Source organism: Ahaetulla prasina, chromosome 3 (genome assembly GCF_028640845.1).
Source record: "Ahaetulla prasina isolate Xishuangbanna chromosome 3, ASM2864084v1, whole genome shotgun sequence".
Taxonomy (NCBI): Eukaryota; Metazoa; Chordata; class Lepidosauria; order Squamata; family Colubridae; genus Ahaetulla; species Ahaetulla prasina.
Window position 1 is genome coordinate 49751018 of NC_080541.1, and position 13760 is coordinate 49764777.

Sequence of the window (13760 nt, forward strand, 5' to 3'; positions counted from 1 at the left end):
AACCATACAAATTGGATACAGTCAAAGGGAACATTAGGACAGGAACGGTAGGCATGCTGGTGCTCTTATGCATGCCCCTTACAGACCTCTTAGGAATAGGGTGAGGTCAATAGTATATAGTCTTTGGTTAAAGCTTTGGGGATTTTGGGAAGAGACCACAGAGTCAGGTAGTGCATTCCAGTCATTAACAACTCTGTTACTGAAGTCATATTTTCTACAATCAAGATTGGAGCAGTTCACATTAAGTTTAAATCTATTGTGTGCTCGTGTATTGTTGCAATTGAAGCTGAAGTAGTCTTCGACAGGAAGGACATTGTAACAGATGATTTTATGAGTTACACTCAGGTCATACCAAAGGCGACGGAGTTCTAAATTTTCTAAACCAGGATTTCAAGTCTGGTGGCATAAGATATTTTGTTGTATTCAGAGTAGTGGAGAACTCTTTTTGTGAAATATTTCTGGACACGCTCAATTGTATTAATGTCCGAAATGAGGTGTGGGTTCCAGACAGGCGAGCTGTATTTGAGAATTGGTCTAGCAAATGTTTTGTATGCTCTGGTTAGTAGTGTAATCTTTCTGGAGAAGAAGCTATGCAAGATTAAGTTTACAACTCTTAAAGCCTTTTTGGCGATGTAGTTACAGTGGGCTTTGGCACTTAGATCGTTTGATATGAAAACTCCAAGGTCTTTGACGGGGTGAGGGTCATCAACAAGGTATTGTCCATCAAGCTTGTATTTAGTATTCTGATTCTTTTTTCCAATGTGTAAGACAGAGCATTTGCTGGTTGAGATTTGGAGTTGCCAAATTTTTGACCATTCCGACACAAATTCAAGGTCTTTTTGAAGGGTAATCGCATTGTTGGTAGTGTTAAATAGTTTAACATCATCGTCGAAGAGAACACAATTACTTATAATATGGTCACAGAGGTTGTTAATGTATAATATGAAGAGTGTTGGTCCTAGAACGTTGCCTTGGGGGATACCACTATTGACAGGAGTGGGATTTGATAGGGCATTGCCTATTTTGACCACTTGTCTGTTTGACAGGAACGCTGTTATCCAATTATGGAGGGGTCTGGAGATGCCATAGGATTTTTAGTTTTAGAAGAAGTTTATCATGTACCACTGAGTCAAAAGCTTTACAGAAGTCTATGTAAATTGCATCTATTGCTTTGCCCTGATCAAGATTTGTAGTCCATATGTTTTTGCAGTGAAGAAGTTGTAAATTACAGGATAATTTTTTTCTGAAACCAAATTGTTTATTAGAGAGTAGGTTGTTTGTTTCAAGGTGGAGGATGATGGATTGATTGATGATTGATTCCATTACTTTGCAGGTGACGCAGCGTAAATAAATTGGTCTGTAATTTTCAACTAGGGTGGGGTCTCCTTTTTTGAAGAAGGGATGACCGTGGCTAGTGACTATAGTTTGGGAAGAGAGCTGGTCCTGAAAGATTTTTTCAAAGATTATGCTTAGGGGTTTTGCTATAACAGTGGAAAGCTTTTTTAAGAAGTATGCACATAGACCATCAGGTCCAATAGATAGAGATGGTTTCAGTCTGCGAAGGGCCTTTTTAACATTATCTTCTGTGAAATCTATTTGTGTTAGATCGTCATAATCACTATTGGTACAACTGGGAATTTTGGGTATGAGCCATTACTGTTAACAAAGACTGAGCCGAAGAATTTGTTAAAGAGGTTTGCTTTAACTGTTTCATCATTACATTCTTTACCGTTAGATCCTTTAAGGGGTGGGATGGATCTTGAGTCTTTAAGTTTGTTGTTTACAAAATTATAGAAAGTGCGATTGGATTTTGTGCGCAGAAGGTCTTCTTCTTGTTTGATGTAGTAATTGGTGCATTCAGTCTTTATTTGGTGGCATATATTTTTGCAGCAATTTTTAAAGTTGGTTACATAGCCAATTTAGAAGTGTATAATACAATACAATATGACTAGAAGTCACTCAGTATATTTCCTCTTAATTCAACCAATTAAATTAATTAAATTAATTAAACTAAATTAACTATAATAGATATATATAATTTCCAATAAATATTAATTATAAATAATTCTGTTTTAGATAAAATACCTTCAATACACTTTTTATTAGGGAAGCAGCTAGGTTGAATTTCCCATAATTCCACAGAAATCCTTCTCAGTTTGAGTCCAGAGTCATCCATGTCAAAATGATGCCCTCAAGTGTGCAATCAAAACATCACCTTTTAAGATTGGAACATAAAAGAGAGAACAGTTGTATGGCCTTTATCCTGATTTTTTCTTTCCCGCAACTAACTACTTGAGGATGACCCTATTTGAATCTGTCACTCTTTCTCATCCAAAACCATCTCTGAAAGTTTTATAGGAATAAAGTAAGGGGCCATGCAGCTGCCTTGAACTTCTTTGAGAAAAGGTGAGTTGTAATGGACATTAGCAGTAGCAATTTGAACTCTGTCATATCAATCATCACCATCTTCTTCCCACCTACTTCAAACAAACAGTAGAAGGCACTGATCATTATGCCACACTGAATAGAATATTCCATTTACAACATCTGGAGAAGGCAGAAGCTGAAACATTTTTGTTTGTTTTGTGATTTATTTTAATAGGTATATATTATTTAAGTAATCATTCACATCATTCTGAGATCTTCAAGTAGTCTTTGATGTTTTAAAAATTATTTCCTTGCATTTAGGTATTATTTCTAAGTTCCTCCTCCTCCTCCTCCTCCTCCTCCTCCTCCTCCTCCTTGTATGCTCTAAGTCAAGGGTATACAAACTGGGCAACTTTAAGACTTGTGGACTTGTGGACTTCAACTGCCAGAATTCCTTTAGTCTTAAAGTTGCCAAATTTGGACACCCCTGCTCTAGTTTTCATGGTTTAGGGACATTTTTGAATAAAGAAGAGGTTCAGCAAAGACTCTATCGAATAATTTGGTAGGTTGATCCTATAGTGTTGTGAAAATTGCTGTAATGTTTACATCATCAAATACAAGTTAAAGACTTTTTTGTACAAGTAGAAAAAGTGGCAAATATGTCATGATTTGAATAAACTTTATAACAATGTGAAGCCTTTTGCTCTTCACTCATTTACTTCACAAATAATAAATTTACTCATTTGCTTTCAATAAGCACCTTTGTAGTGAAGTGCACAGGAAAATCCACTAGGCATTAAAAGAGCCATAGCACAATTTATAAACTTATAAAGACATCATGTATCTGGGTAGCAGTAACTGAATCAGCAGGTAAAACAGGATCAGAACTATTTTGTGCTTGGATGGCTTGGATGGCTTGCAGGCTAGGCTGAATTAAATAAATAGACAGGGATTTAGTTTAACTTAAATATTACAGTTAAACTCCAAATGAAATGAGAGATACTTGTTAAGACTTAGATCTAAGAAAATATGGATTGCAGTACCCTCATAAGAACCCATTCTACCTAGATTTTAACCTTTAGCCTCCTACCAGTGTTTCATATTCTTCTGATCTTTACAATGGCAAAAAATAGGAGAACGAGATTAAATGAGATTTAGTTGGTCTTTTCTGAAGGCAAAATAACACATAGACAATCACAACAAAGCCTCACACCCATCACGCAAGTAGAAAAATTAATTGCTCTAATTCTTTCCTCCTCCTCCCCCTCCCCCCTCCATCTTTTTCTTCTTATGAAAAAAAACCAGTCCATTTTATTATGGTGGTGGAGAGTTTAATCTAGCAGTTGAGCTGCAAGAAATATTAACCTTTTGATCCAAAACGTTTATAGCGAGAATGTATGCCATACTATATTCAAAAATCCAGATGCTGAGCCTAACCAGTCAAATAAAATACATATTCAGTTTAAACTTTCAATCTTAACTTTACTTCATAATATTTGTGTGTATTTGTGGGTGGGTGTGAATAAAATGTTGAGATGCTAGCTTGGAATCTAACTCTTTGCTATGAACCTCAAAATGAAGTGGGAAAATATGTTTATACTAATACAAGAACATCTCATCAACTGATGAGAAATAGTGTGTTGCTTTATGTATCTACGGAGAAGTAAATCCAGTAGAGCATGATCGTATACATAAAAAAGACAATCCTTTTTTCAAAGATGTCAGTGGATAATCCCCTGTTTTAGTCTGATTTATTGGAATGCTTTCTGGCTTAGCTCTACCTTAAAAGATAAAAAAAAAAAGACCAGTAAGAACTTACATGCATGTTTGATTATTTATTTATTCAATGTGTTTGGCCTCCCATCTCAACAAGTAATTTCCCATCATTTTCACACTAAACCTGTCACTTAATCTACAGTCTCCTTCCAGAATTTGGAAATGTATTCTATTTCTGTTTAACTTCATCAATTATTAACAATAGGGAGTCTACATATACAAATCAGGATATGTGAATACTATGAAAAGATTTTTCCTGAGCTTGGTAATACATTGTCCAAGTATGTATAGAATAGCTGGCTGTAATCTTATCTGTAATGGAAAAATATCATTGAATTAAATAAAATTTACATTTACATTTTATTGGGAAAATATAGGATAATACTCAGTATACATTATGTTATACTTATTTACCTACGTTCAATGGGACCTACTTGTGTATAAATGTGCAATAAAGAATAAAATGTTCTCTGTACATATTTGTTTCTATAAGGTTATTATGAACTTTTTATCTCTTCACTAATTTAGCATCTTTGAGAAAACTTCACCTAGGTGCCAAATTTCACAACTATGAAAACTTTTGAAGCCAAAGCCAATACAGCAGTTTTTAAAAGTATGTAAACACTGTAAGATACCATTAGGCAATTTTCTGTTTTAAGGTTCCACCTTAGTTTTTCTGAATGGAAAAGTAATCTTATCTAATATATAGTAATAACTTTTGGTGTTGCGTACAGTATTATTGAATATTTTTATACTTCATAAAGCTGTGTTGTTTCCATATGATTTATAATGGAATGGTAGCTATTGATCTGCCGCCTCCTCCTCGTCCTCCTCCTCCTCTACTGCTTCAGCTGTCAATGGAGATATAAAGTTCTGTTTTTCGCTCTTCTGGTGGCCTCAACATTGATCTGTCTTATTTAATACAATCATTTCCTGACCACCATATGGGAATAAGAATATTAGGTCAGGGATCCATGTCACACAGTTAATCTGTGGGATAGAACAAATTTGTAATTGACCTGTGTTGCTTTTGGAGATTTGGTTAGTAAATATTCTTTAAGCAGCTTGTAAAATGAAAGTGTACTTATTAATAATCTACTTATCATAAATTGAAAGGAAAAATAGATTGATCCCAATAAGCAGTTGAATAAAGGTTGGCTGCAGCTTTTACTGTTCTAATTTCAGGCAGCCGCCTTCTTAGTCAACCTGGCAATGCATTTTTATTGTAGGATAATATTGTAGGATAAAATAAAAAATGTAAAGTGATAATTTATTATTGAACTTGAATAGAATAGAATAGAATAGAATAGAATAGAATAGAATAGAATAGAATAGAATTTTTTATTGGCCAAGTGTGATTGGACACAAAAGGAATTTGTTTTGGTGCATATGCTCTCAGTGTACATAAAACAAAAGATACGTTCATTAAGGTACAACACTTACAACACTATCAATAATGATAGTCATAGGGTACAAATTTAACAATGATACAACATTTTATTAAATACATTTATATAGATGCCCATCTATCAGAAGGAACTTGAGGGTAGGGGTGGGAGGATAGAATAAAAACATAAAAAAATCCCAAAACAAATAAAAAGACCATTTAAAATAAGAAATCAAGCTGAGGCTATGATAAAATTCATATTGATTAATCAATCATTCCATAACAGCTTCACTGTAATCTCAATCATAGTGCCTAGTGGAAAAGTCAGGTCTTCACTGCTTTCCTGAAGGCCAACAGGGCTGGAACCATCTGTATCTCTGGAGGAGGACATTCATGCAAGGCAGATTCCCTGACAAAGCAGGCAGATACTATAATGTTGTGTTGGAATGACCTTGAGAGACAGAGGGAAGAGACGCTGCTCAGGATACCATCAGTTAAGAAAGGGTATCACCAATGGCTTCTAATGGCCAGAGAATGAAACCTAGAAGGGAACCTCCATAACTATCTAACTCCCTAACTATCAGGTAGAAAAAAGAGAATGGTTTGTACTTTCAGACTTATAAAAAAATTGTTAATATTTGCCTCTCTTGGCTGGTCAAGTCTGCATGATTGGATCAGATCTTCCTTGAATTCCAGTTGCTGTTGACAGGAGAGGTCCAGCTCACAGCCTCTACTTTGTGGGAGCCCTAGAGCTCAGTCCTCCCTCCCTCCCTCCCTCCCTCCTCTCTCGTCTTATTTAGCATGTACTTGAGGCCACTAGGTGAAGTGATCTGACAATTTGGGGTGAGGTATCATCAGTATAGAGGGACGTGGTGGCTCAGGGGCTAGGACGTTGAGCTTGTCGATCGAAAGGTCGGCAGCTCAGCGGTTCGAATCCCTAGTGCTGCCGTATAACGGGGTGAGCTCCCGTTACTTGTCCCAGCTTCTGCCAACCTAGCAGTTTCGAAAGCACGTAAAAATGCAAGTAGAAAAAATAGGGACCACCTTTGGTGGGAAGGTAACAGCATTCCATGCGCCTTTGGCCTTGAGTCATGCTGGCCACATGACCACGGAGGCGTCTTCAGACAACACTGGCTCTTTGGCTTTGAAACGGAGACGAGCACTGCCCCCTAGAGTTGGGAATGACTAGCACGTATGTGCGAGGGGAACCTTTACCTTTACCTTATCAACAGTATGATAACTGATGATACCTGAGCTCTTCTCTAGGCCACCTGAATTATGCCATGTTATGACAGAACCTGAGTTTAGAGTGGTGCAGTGGCCTAGAGGTAGATCTCTCGTCTCACAATCAGGACGGTGTGAGTTCGATCCTAGGTAGAGGCAGCTATTTCTCTGGGCACATTGGGAATATATCTGTTGAAAAAACCTCCACATTGGCGACAGGAAGAGCATCCGGCCAGTACCATACAGCTCCATTCAGTTGGCCAGACTCCACCCCGCAAGGAATTATGGGGTCGTTAAAAAAGGATGATGTTGATGACAGAATCTGAGATTTGTCTCAGTGCCTGGAGGCTAGGAAGTGTCTGGAAGTGTCACAATGGATCTTGGCTCAACCCAAGGAAGACTGAGTGGGTCTGTGTGCTTGGGTCTTCCAATGTCAAGGATTTCTTTTTTTTACCTCAGGTCTTAGATGGGGTGGCACTGCTTCAGTTGGAGCTGGTGCTCAATCTGAGGGTCCACTTGGACTCAACCCCTGCTGGAAGAGCAGGTGGTAGCCATGACTAAGGAAGCTAATAAAACATTTGCACACCTTTGGTTCATATGCTAGTTATGCCAGGAACTGGGATGCTCTGCCCTACTTATGCCCTTGTGACCTCTTATTTGGACTACTAGATGTGAAAATTGCACAGAATGTTGAAGAGGGCAGCCCTTATATTCCTGAAGAGGGCAGTGAGAAATATCTTCTTGGATCTTGGATGTTGCTGTTTCTTTCAAAGCAGCTGATTAGTTATGTGCAAAAAAAAAAAAAAAGGTGATCAAAACCCTTTGTAATCCAAGACATTTTGGCCAACTATTTATATTCAGAAAGTTCAGAAGCACAACATGAGTCCTCTTCTACTATTGTTCCTTAAGACTTGTATTTAAGCATGTTGTCCATGATTAATAAAGTAATTTATTGTCATTACTAAATCAATTATCCAGTTGCTTTTAAGGCCACCACTATATCTGACAACAAATTTCATTGTTTAGCTCTGTATTTTGCAAATGAATATTTTCATGATTCTGTATCTCCCTGCATTTCTTTCCAAGTCTTTAGGGCAGCTGAGGCAAGTCAAGGCATTTGAATTTTATGATCATTATAAAAATATTTCTAGAACAAAAAAATAAAAATAAATGAAGTGTCACATGAAAAGCCGACTCTGTTTAAACCAAGCTATCTGTCACAAGGAAAACCACAATATCTGTTCAAATTAACTTATACACTGACTTCACTTAGTCACAGTTAAGTCAGCTGCAACACTTAGAAAAAAACCCCCCATTTATTCTAGATATACAGAGACCACTGAATTTGACTTGGGGGTATCTGGGTCAGTCGAAAGTAGTGCAAATTTACTCATTATCCACAATAACTTTATACGCTTATATTCCAAAATGAAAAAAGAAAATGGCTATATCAAGGAGGTGAACATGAGGGGTAAGGATTTTTAGCCTTTGCTTTATAAGAGTGAGATAATCCAGAGGGGAAAAACATTTTTCTTTGAAAATTAGGCAGGGAGATTATATTACAACCCTTTTAAAATCTGATTTTTATGTTAAGTATGCTTAATATTCCCCTTCATGGATTACTGCCTTGTCATGTCGATGGGGTTTGCATAGCTCAATGAAGCTATGAGCTATGCCATGCAGGGCCACACAAGATGGACAGATCATAGCAGAGAGTTCTGACAAAACGTGATCCACTGGAGAAAGAAATGGCAACCCACTCCAGTATCTTTGCCATGAAAACCTCATGGACAGTACCAAAAGAAAAAAAAGATATGATGCCAGAAGATGAGCCCCTCAGGTCGGAAGGTGTCCAATAAGCTACTAGGGAAGAGCAGAGGGCTAGTACTAGTAGTTCCAGAAAGAGTGAAGCGACTGGGCCAAAGCCAAAAGGACGCTCAGCTGTGGATGCATCTAGTAGTAAAAGGAGAGTCCGATGCTATAAAGATTTTTTTCTCCATAGGAACCTGGAATGTAAGATCCATGAATCAAGGCAAGCTGGACATGGTCAAACAAGAGTTGACAAGACTGAACATCGACACCTTAGGAATCAGCAAACTAAAATGGACAGGAATGGGTGAATTTGATTCAGATGACCATCAGGTATACTACTGCGGGCAAGAATCCCTCAGAAGAAATGGAGTAGCTTTCATAATCAATAAAAGAGTAGGAAAAGCAATACTGGGATACAATCTCCAAAATGACAGAATGATCTCAGTTCAAATCCAAGGCAAACCATTCAATATCATAGTAATCCAAGTCTATGCCCCAACCACTGGTGCTGAAGAGGATGAAACTGACCGGTTCTATAAAGCACTACAGCACCTTATAGAATTAACACCAAAAAATGATGTCCTTATCATCATGGGGGATTGGAATGCTAAAGTAGGAAGCCAAAAGATAACCAGAATTGAAGGCAAGTTTGGCCTTGGAGTACAAAATGGAGCAAGACACAGGCTGATAAATTCTGTCAAGATAATATGATGGTCATAACAAATACTCTTTTCCAGCAACCCAAGAGATGACTCTATACAAGGAATCACCGATGGTCAACACAGAAATCAGATTGACTATGTGTTCTGCAGCCAAAGATGGAGAAGCTCTATACAGTCAGTAAAAATAAGACCAGAAGCTGACTGTGGGCCAGATCATGAGCTTCTCGTAGCAAAATTTAGACTTAAATACAAGAAAGTAGGGAAAAACACTAGGCCACTCAAGTATGACCTAAATCATATCCCTGATGAATATACAGTAGAGGTGACAAATAGATTTAAGGAATTAGATCTGACAGACAGAATGCCTGGAGAACTATGGAGGTTCACAACATTGTACAAGAAGTAGCAACTAAAAGCATCCCATAGAAAAAGAAATGCAAGAAAGCAAAATGGCTGTCTGAGGAAGCTTTGCTGAGGAAAGAACGGAAGCGAAAGGCAAGGGAGAAAGATACACCAGTTGAATGCAGAATTCCAGAGAATAGCTAGAAGAGATAATAATGCATTCTTAAATGAACAGTGCAAAGAAATAGAAGAAAACAATAGACTAGGGAGGACCAGAGATCTCTAAGAAATTTGGAGATATGAAGGGAACATTTCATGCAAATATGGGAATGATAAAGGACCAAAATGACAGGGACCTAACAGAGGCAGAAGAGATTAAGAAGAGGTAGCAAAATTACACAGAAGAACTATACAAGAATGAGCTTAACATCCCTGATAACCATGATGGGGTGGTCACTTACCTGGAGCCAGACAGCCTAGAATGTGAAATCAAATGGACCTTAGGAAATATGAGCAACAACAAAGCTAGTGGAGGAGACAGTATTCCAGCTAAGCTATTCAAAATCTTAAAAGACGATGCAGTAAAAATGTTACATTTAATTTGCCAGCAAATTTGGAAAAGTCATTAGTGGCCACAGGATTGGAAAAGGTTGGTTTACATTCCAATTCCAAAGAAAGGCAATGCCAAAGAACGTTCAAACTATCACACCATTGCACTCATTTCACATGCTAGTAAGGTTACGCTTACAATCCTACAAGCTAGGCTCCAGCAGTATGTGAATCAAGAATTACCAGAAGTACAGGCAGGATTTGGTAAGAGGCAGAAGAACTAGAGATTGAATTGCCAACATACGGTTGGAGTATGTTAGAGTATGGAGGATCTTGGAGAAAGCTACGGAGTTTCAGAAAAACATCTATTTCTGCTTCATTGACTATGCTAAAGCCTTTGATTGTGTGGATCACAACAAATTGTGGCAAGTTCTTGAAGAGATGGGAGTACCAGCCCATCTTATTTGTCTCTTGAGAAACCTATATGCGGGTCAAGAAGCAACAGTGAGAACTGAACACGGAACCACTGATTGGTTCAAAATTGGGAAAGGAGTTCAGCAAGGCTGTATACTGTCACCCTGCCTATTTAACTTATATGCAGAGCACATCATGAGAAAGGCGGGGCTAGATGAATCAAAAGTTGAAATTAAGATTGCCAGGAGAAATACAACAACCTGAGATATGCAGATGATACCACTCTAATGGCAGAAAGCGAAAAAGAACTAAAGAGCTTCTTGATGCGGGTGAAGAAGGAGAGTGCAAAAGTTGGGTTGAAATTCAACATTAAGAAAACTAAGATCATGGCATGATCTCTCAATTCCTAGCAAATAGATGGGGAAGAAATGTAGGTAGTGACAGATTTTATTTCCCTGGGCTCCAAAATCACCACAGATGGGGACTGCAGCCAAGAAATTAAAAGATCCTTGCTCCTGGGGAGGAAAGCTATGGGAAATCTAGACAGCATTCTAAAAAGCAGAGACATCACCCTGCCAACAAAAGTGCATATAGTCAAGGCTATGGTTTTCCCAGTTGCAATGTATGGCTGTGAAAGTTGGACTATAAGAAAGGCTGAGTGCCAAAGAATTGAGGCCTTTGAACTATAGTGCTGGAGAAGACTCCTGCGAGACCCTTGGTTTGCAAGGCGATCAAACCCGTCAATCCTAGAGGAGATTAACCCTGACTGCTCTTTAGAAGCCCAGATCCTGAAATGAAACTCAAATATTTTGGCCACCTAATGAGAAAGAAGGACTCACTGGAGAAGAACCTAATGCTGGGAAAAATTGAGGGCAAAAGAAGAACAGGACGACAGAGAATGAGGTGGCTGGATGGAGTCACTGAAGCAGTAGGTGTGTGCTTAAATGTACTCCAGAGGATGATAGAGAACAGGAAGGTCTGGAGGAATGTTGTCCATGGGGTCATGATGAGTTGGACACTACTTCGCAACTAACAACAACAAATGCTTAATATTATTTTGAGACAGCACATGCTGAATTTCAGCAGGAATTGTCACTATTGTTGGGAATATTCTTGCCATGCTTGTTTAAGGGTCTATTGTGTAAAAGAAATGGTCAGGATATGCATTTAGGGTATGAATTCAGTTAATAACTGGTTATTCCAATGTACAGTAACTCTTTTTTTCCAGTTTGGCTTTTGAAAAGAATAATAACATTTGACTTTAATGTGGAATATATTCTGACTTCGGAGATCTGGGCCAATGTCTCTCAACCTTAAAAACTTAAGATCAGGGGTGAAATGCTCCCGGATCGGACGGGATCGTGCGATCCGGTAGTGATGGCAGCTGCTGGTTTGGAGGACCGGTAGCAAAAATCCCTGGCTCGGCTCCCCCACACCTCTGCTGAGCTGCACCATCAGCAGAGTTTTTTTTTTTTACTTTTAAAAGCCGGTTTTGCTTCAGCCGAAACCTGCCTTTAAAAGTAAAAAAAAGACTTTGAGGATCCCACCCCTCAGCTGAGATCGGCAGCCATTAAACTTAAAAATTAAAATTAAAGGCTACTCTGGGGATCTCACCTGAATTTCTCATCAGCAGAACCTTAAAAAACATGTTTTCTGTAGAAAACATGTAGAAAAACTCCTTTTAAAAGAGTCTAAGCCACTTACCTGATTACTGATCGACCTCATGGCTTTTCTCAAAACTGGAAAGCCCAAGTTTCGCTTTTAGCACTAGACTGAACTAATCTAAACTTAGCTAATTTATTTCACCACTGAGTGATTAATGCTGTCTGGCTGAGGAACTCTGGGAATTGAAGTCCACAATAAAATAAAATAAAATAAAATAATAAAATATTTGTGCAGCTTTCTGAGATTTGGTGTGTTTCTGTAGTGTTTCACTCTAACTACACAAGCACACAAAATCTCAGAAAGCTGTATGTGGTATTTTTGTGTGTGTGTGTGTCAGTTGTGTGTGTGTAAAGTTTGAAAGTTGGTTTTTGAGCTTTTTGTGGCTGTGTGAAGTGTGAAGTGCAGCTGCTTTTACATTATGTGTGAATCAGTTGTGTTGTGTTGTGTGTAAAGTGTGAAAGTTGGTTTTTGGTACCTCTTATTGTTTTTTATACTTTGTTTATTATTTTTATTATTTATTGTTATTGGCCACGCCCACCCAGTCATCTGACCACCAATTAAGCCACGCCCACAGAACCGGTAGGGAAAATTTTTAGATTTCACCCCTGCTTAAGATATGTGGATTTCAATTCTTAGGACTCCCAAGCCAGCATGAGGAATCTTGGGCATTGGGGTCCACTCACCTTAAGATTGCTGAGTTTGAGAAACATAATCTATTTATTTATTTAAACAATTTATTTATATTTCAAATTTATATGTCACTCATCTCACAAGGCCTCCCATCTTAAGCAACTCTGGGAATCTCACAATAACAATAAAAGCAATATAGGAAACAATAATTAAATAAAGCAGTGAAACAATGAAACAAAGACTGTACTATAATCCCTTGAGATGTTCAGGCTTAGCCTCCCTCTTTCCATACTTTCTACCTAACAAAATCCAGGAAAAAAGCCATATGTCAAATAGCTGAGGAACAGTCCTGTCAGGCTTCAAAAACAAAGAAATATACACTGAGTTTCCTTTAGTGGTCCTCACTTGTAGACAGAAATCTCGCCATACTAAATGGACTATTTGCACCTGTAAAATAGATGTTCTGGGAAACTATTAAGAAGGGACTGTTTTGACCCTGTCTCATCCACATAAAACTAAACTGTACTGTCTCTTGCGCCTCTGGAACTCTCTCTCTCTCTCTCTCTCTCTCTCTCTCTCTCTCTCTCTCTCTCTCCTGGAATCCAGACAATATTCTATCACATCTTTAGGAAGAAGAGAGGAGTGGGAGAAGGGAAGGCAAAGTGGGAAAGGGAAGGAGAGGAGGAATGAAGAAAGAGATGGAAGAAGGAAGAGAAAGAGAGAAGAAGAGGAAAGGTATGGTAAATATAACAATGATAGAACTAACCGAAGCTCTTAAAAAACAAAAAACCAGGAAGGCACCAGGCCCGGACGGGTTACCAGTGGAATACTATAAGACATTTCAGGAGTTGTTGAGTCTCCCACTACTAGAAGCTATGAATGAGGTGATATTAAAGAAGAAATTACCTAAAACATGGTCAGAGGCCTACATC